Raw genomic sequence first — 7,311 nt, forward strand, 5'->3', positions numbered from 1 at the left:
AAAAGGTAGAAACCTGAGAGTAGGAGAGGCAGAAGCTTGGATGGTCAGGAAAAAGGACCTAATGGTTATGTCATTGAATAAAGGTAGGTAAGAGGTAATAATTTCAATTGAATAATGGATTTTATTTTAATTTAGAAACACATACCTGGGTGCATATTCTCTTGGTTCTGATTTTCAAGATGGAAAGATCCACCCATTGACTAGGCAAGTGAAAACTGGAAGAATAGCAACCAGTTCTGTAGCAGAATCTTAAATATGCAATTTCTGACATTTTTTAGCTCTATAAAAAATTGAATTAATAAAAACAGCAATTCACATCTTTTCAGAAATTGTTGATTAAAAAAATGTAAGTTAAAAGCAATGGAGATTTAAAATAAGAGACTTTGTGGTAGGCAGAATAATGTGCTCCCAAAGATATCCACAGTAAAATCCCTAGAACCTGTGAATATACTACTTTTTATGTCAAAAGGGTCTTTGCAAGTGTGATTAAGTCAAGGACCTTGAGAGAGGGACATTATTCTGGATTATCTTAATGGACCCCATGTAATGACAAGGGTCCTTATATGCATAAGGCAGGATAGTTGGAGGAGATGCAGAGGTTGGAGCGATGTGGCTATGAATGAAGGAAACACATTCTTTACTACAACTTGAGAAGGAGTGCAGCTCTATTGACCCATGTTAGACTTCTGACCTGACTGTAAGATAATGAATTTGTATTATTTTAAGCCACTAATATTGTGGTAATTTGTTGGTGGCAGCAAAAAACTAATACAGGCTCTGAAAGTAGATCCTTAGAATTATTGAGTGATTGAATCAAGATAATTTTCTAAATTTTGTTTTTGTTTTCCTTCCATAGGTTTTCATAAACTTAATAAAATAAATAAATACTATAGTTCTTCTGTTAAGTGGTACCAAGTGGCTGTGGTACCAATAGTTGTCCAGATTTAGGAAGTACATTTTATTCCTAGAAAAACTTAATTATATTAGATTTATGTTTTGAATAACCACATAGTTTTTGTTCAATGGGTATCTATTTAACCTCTGTACAAGTGGCTGATAAATGAATAAATAAGCAGTGTAGATTGCCAATTAAGTTTCCAAGGCATTTAAAATACATGAAGCAAAAAGAGAGAGGGTAGGCTTCTTTCAAGTCTTGCAATTTTCAGAATGTTTAAAGCACCAATCTTTCAGGCCTCATTCCTGTCATAAAGAGTGTAACAAAACCAGGAAAAATGGAGCTGTTTGAATCCATTTTTGAGTCAGAGACTAGAAGAAGAATGGACAAACAGTATGAAACCTTTGTACTATTTTTATAAGTCATTCTCATTAAAATCTGAAGACTGTAAAGCTATTGGGCTCCTTCTAGGATAATGTCCCCCCTACTGTTATATTTCTTCCAATGAAACCCATCTGTGAGCTTTTTCAGGATGTTCATGACACACATTTAAATTGCCTGTTGTGTTCCAGAAACCTCTTCTTCCTGCAAACAAGTGGTGACCTCTCTGCTCTATGTTCATTCAAGGGACAGACAGTGTACATCATCCCAGGCAGGCAGCCAAGTGACGGCCACATCCTGTTCAATGCAAAAATACACATTTTCATTAAACCAAGATAATTAGAAAAAGTAGCATAGAGGAATATGAGTAATTCCATCAGTAATTACAGCAATTATACCCTTAATTGCCATGCCACCTCCAGTGTCACATTATATATATGCACTGGCATTTTACAGAGAAAACGCTCATATGTTTTATATTAAAGATGTACCTGGTTACATCAGGTACTTCTAGTGGTTAAAAGATAATTGAGGTAATGTTGTTTCATCCTTGCAATGATCAAAGCAAAATGCACTGTATTGTCCTCATTATTGTCATTATTGAGTGCTTTTTCAAGACACAAATTTCTATGTATTCAAGAAACAGAAATAAGAACTGATATACTAGAAACCATCATTCCATACAGTTTTCTTCCCAAATTGGTGAAAAACAGTTTCTCACATTTCCCAATAAAGAGAAAAATACCTGCTATTAGATGTTTCTTCAATTTTGTTCTTAGAGCATATGCTTATAGTTAGCCTATTAAAAAAATTAAATATTTACCTCTTTTTTTTAATGATTATTTTATTTTAGAGAGTGAGTAGGGGAGGGGCAGAGAGAGGGAGACACAGAATCTGAAGCAGGCTCTAGGCTCCAAGCTGTCAGCCCAGAGCCCAATGTGGAGCTCAAACCCCCAAACTGTGAGATCATGACCTAAGCTGAAGTTGGATGCTTAGCTGACTGAGCCACCCAGGAACCCCAATATTTTTCTCTTAAATATTTACTGGATTTGACTTGCCAGTCTCCCATTTCTCTGCTAGTATATTAGAAACAAATCTTGATGTTCACCTGGTGTTCTTGGAGTAGGAAAGCCTGGAAAGTCTGCATTGCTTTCAGCTGCCCACCGAATTGATAGCATTTCCTTAGCCTACAGACTGGTTGTGTAAGTGGTAAGGAAAAGACTTGAAGTTCACCTGTCCTCCTGTTCAGCTATTAGGAATGACTTTGGGCTTAGCTCTGTTGCTCCCAAGGTTCCTGGTAAATGTCAGCCCCCAGAGTTATGATACAGTCCATCCCTATGAGAAAGGAGGTAGAGCTGAGGTCCATAGGAAAGATGAGTTATTTTGCATCCCACCAAGGCAGATCATTATGGCATTCGCTTTTCAGTTCAAAATTTTGTATTTAATTGGGATGATTTTATAATCTCACAAAGACAACCTCATGTTCATATTTGTTCTTGTTAACCTATTCTCACCCCATTGAGTGGTCTCAAGTTGCCTCAGTGGCAGCAACTCCTGGCAGTGCCATGCCCAAACTGGCAGCTGCCACACAGGAAGAGGGTGCTTTACTGTTCCCTGGACCTGGGGCTTAACTTTATGCAGCAAAAGTTTCTGGTAGAACAGGTGAAGTTGTGTGCATTCACAAATATGTAGTTGATTTATGTTAAAGCCCAAGACTGTACTTTCATGGTCCTGTGAAACCTAGGCAGAGAGAATTCAATCACAATGTACAACTGAGACCAGCCTCTTGTGGCAGCAATTTTTATCCAATGCACAGATCCCTCCCAGGTATCTTGTAAGTCCTTCCCTGAAGGTGAATATAGCTGGGATGTGTTGCTTTCTCCCTGATCACTTACTTTGCTTCTGGCTTTTCTCATTATGACATTCTTAATATGGCTAACTTTCAATTGTGTTCTTTAGTAATAACATCTCACTTTTGAGTTTTCAGGAATGCAAACATCCTGCAGGTTCCTTCTCTTTATTTTGTCTGTTCTTCTTCAATATCTTGGAAATCTCTGCTGTTTACTTGTGGTGCAACCTGATCAAATGACTGAAACTCTCCCTGTCTCAGTTTCCTTATCAATAAAAACTAGGGTAGTAATACCAGTTTTATAGAGTCATTGTGAGGATTTAATAAATTAAAATTCATTAAGTGCTGAGATGATGTCTGGCATATAGTTAGTGTTCAATAAATCTTAACTATCATCACGATTAATATTACCCTGAATTCACTAAGCTTTCACATTCTTTCTTAAACTCTTCACAACTTAGATACAATATATCTTTCTCTGATGAAGATTTCTTATAAACATTTACCGATTAGCTATGTGACCCTGAGTAAATTACTTAATCTCTCTGAGCTTTAGTTTCCTCATCTGTAAAGTGGTGGTGATGATAATGTACCTTCATATGGTTACCTTGAGGATAAAATGAGAAAAATCCACTAAATGTGCTCGCCTAAAAAGTTTCCTACTATATAGCAAATGTTCAATGAGTATTTAATTATGTTATTAGTTTGCAATTAGATGATAGACAACACCCTATATTTTGGGGCATGGACAATATAGAATTGATCCTCTATATTTTCCATGTGATTATTTCTCTTTTCCTTTTTGTTGAGGTAAAATTTACATACAGTAAATGCACAGTTCTTAAAGGTACAGGTCAATGAATTTAGACAAATGTGACCAACATTTGTCTATGTGACCAACAATCTAAACAAGTTGCAGAACATTTTCACCATTGGCAGTCTTTATCCTGATAGGCAACCATTGCTCTGATTTCTAGAACCATACATTAATTTAGTCTGGTTTTGAACTCCATTTGTGTGACAGAATAATACAATATGTAGTCTTTGTGTCTAGTTTCTTTCACTTAACATGATGTTTTTGAGGTTCACTTATGTTTCATGTATCAGTAGTTCATTTTTCAAAAATTAAATGCTTACTACTATTTTATTATATGATATATACCACATTTTGTTTATCCATTTTTCTGTTGATGTTCACTGTTTCACATTTTGGCTATTATTAATAAAGTTTTTTGTCCAAGTCTTTGTGTGAACAGGTTTTCATTTCTTTTTAGGTAAATACCTAAGGAAGGAATAGATCATAAGGTAGATTCATGTTTGTCTTAAGACACTGCCATACAGTTTTCCAATATGGTTATATCATTTTACACTCCTACTACCATGAGAGTCTTTTTAATTTTAGCTATTCTAGTGAGTATGAAGTGGCACCTTACTCTGGATTAAATTTGCAGCTTCTTCATGACTAATGATGCTGGGCATCCTTTCATGTGTTTATTGCCATTCTATATCTTTTTTGTGAACTGTGAATTCTGTATATTTTTGTAAAGTGTGAATTCAAAACTTTTTTGCACTTTTTCAGTTAGTTTTTTTCTTTTATCATTGAGTTATTTATATATTTAGGATATGAGTCTTTTGTTAGATAAAAGTATTATGAATATTGTCTTCCAGTCTGTAGCTTCCTTTTTCATTTTCTTAGCAGTGTCTTTGGCTGAGTTTTAAGTCTTAATAAAGTTAGTACTTCATGGTTAATATTTTTTGTGTTCCCTAAGAAGTCCTTTTCTACCCTAAGCCACAGAAATAGTCTTCTATTTTTTCTTCTAAAGCCCTTAGAATTTTAGTTTTAAGTTCAAGTCTATATCCATCTCAAATCACATTTGTGAATGGTGTGAGGAAAGGGTCAAAGTTCTTTTTTTATTTTTTCATACATTTATATAGTTGTTCCAGTGCCATTTGTTGAAAATACTTTCTTTTCTCCACTAATTTGCCTTGGATGTTTGTTTAAAACATATTCATTGTATATGTGTGGGTTTATTTTTGAATATCACATTTCATTAACCTATTTGTTCATTAACCTTGATTTTTGATACTGTTGTAAATGATATTGATTTTTAAATTTCTAATTTTCAATTCAATTTTCTAATTGTTCATTACTAGTGTACAGAAATACAATATTTGGTATGTTGATCTTGTGTCCTTAGTTTACTAAACTTATTAGTTCTAGTAGTAGATTTTCTACAGATTTCTTATGATTTTCTACATTCACCCTCATTCAGTATGCAAATAAAACAAGTTTCTTTTTTTCTAACCTTGATGCCTTTCTCTATTCGAGTCAATGGGTGATTTTTATGATAAACTGAACTCAGTTTACCTCAGAAAAGGAAATGTTGAACATCTGGTTATTTCTATTGCTTATTAATCTAAAATGGGTTTTGGGGGGCGCCTGGGTGGCGCAGTCGGTTAAGCGGCCGACTTCAGCCAGGTCACGATCTCACGGTCCGTGAGTTCGAGCCCCGCGTCAGGCTCTGAGCCCCGCGTCAGGCGCTGGGCTGATGGCTCGGAGCCTGGAGCCTGTTTCCGATTCTGTGTCTCCCTCTCTCTCTCTGCCCCTCCCCCGTTCATGCTCTGTCTCTCTCTGTCCCAAAAATAAATAAAAAACGTTGGAAAAAAAAAATTAAAAAAAAAAAAAATAAAAAATAAAATGGGTTTTGGGAGGCATTCTTGATAAGGATGTACTACAAAAATCATATTCAGGAATATTTTACTGAAAGAAAAAAATTTAATGTATGAAAATCTAGAAAGATGAGTCCCGTTGATGCTGCTCTTACCTAGTTATGCAGGGTATTTGTGAGTAAACATTTGTTCAGTGGACAGTTGTGAGTAGAGATGTCTTATTAGTCTGATTTCCATTGCTAGAATTTCATGTTTCTATAAAACTTTGTTTAACTTCACAGCTTTTCACATCATTAGGCCTCCCTGTCTTTCCACAGGTGTTATTAGCCTCATTTCAGACTGAAGAAGATTTGTCAGTCTGAAGAAAATTTGGCAAAACATACTGAAATAAATCAGCAGCACTGCAAAGAAAACAATTGATAAGAATTTCTATCTTGAGCTAATCCCTCTTTTACCAGATACTATGGGTTATCTAAATTAATCTAAACAATGACTCTCTCCCCCACAGAAAAAGGAAATTAAACTTTAAATCAACCCATCATATTTTGTTCAGTGGAAAAGGCTCCGGTGGAGAAGGTCCTTTGGATGCTCTTTCATTATCTTAGGCAAATAAGCAGCAGGGGCTTCTGTGTAAATATGCAAATGCACATGCTGAATTAAGGCGTATTGTTTGCTCAGTTAATATGTGCTTTGGAAGAGGCATTATTTACGTATAAAGCTCTGAAATCCCTTTGTAGATACATCATCTTGGGCTGACAGCTTTGAGAGGTGGAAGTTGATGGAGTACTTACTCTAGCAGCCCTGCTTGAAGTGCTGTTGGCACAGCTTCAGGGGAGGGGGTTGCTGATGGGTGATGCTTCTTTCTGTCAGCCCAGCAATGGCACAACCAGAAATAGCAGACAGCATATGAAGAGACAATGATAGAGTATAAGAGACACACAGAATGAAAATTACCCAAAATATGGCAGGACTCCTCCCTGAATAACTGAGAACTAGTTGAACAGTCACTCCTAGAGAGGTACAAAGTGGGGATCTTTCTATGGGTGTTCTTACTTCCCACATTCAACAGAGAGGCAGTATGTGAAGGGAAGATCTATTGCTTACTGTATGTCCCTATCCAGATCATAGTTTCTAAATGAATGACAAGGAAGAGAGAGCTGTTGGTTTTTTGCTGAATTATGGCCATCTGGCTATTTTAACTACAGACAATTAGAGATAATGAGAATTCCCTTTCTCCTGTCTTCCAGAAGTTGGCACGCTGATGTATGGGCTTGTGGCCTTGTATTTGGAAGCCCAGCAGGTGTATTCTGAGTCCTTCCATGTAAGAAGTGTGACCTCAGAATAGCACTGCATATATTCAACCCAGATTAATGATCTCTGGGTAGTCAAAAACGTAGCCCTACACAGTTAAATGTCATCTTGACCTAAGTTAGGAGCACTTGATTTTCTTTTAATGACAGGAGACTTTAAATCAAGAAGTGCTTGAATAAAGCACTATTGCAGGTTGTCTCTTGTG

Source organism: Panthera onca, chromosome B1, assembly GCF_046562875.1.
Source record: "Panthera onca isolate mPanOnc1 chromosome B1, mPanOnc1 haplotype 2, whole genome shotgun sequence".
Classification (NCBI taxonomy): domain Eukaryota; kingdom Metazoa; phylum Chordata; class Mammalia; order Carnivora; family Felidae; genus Panthera; species Panthera onca.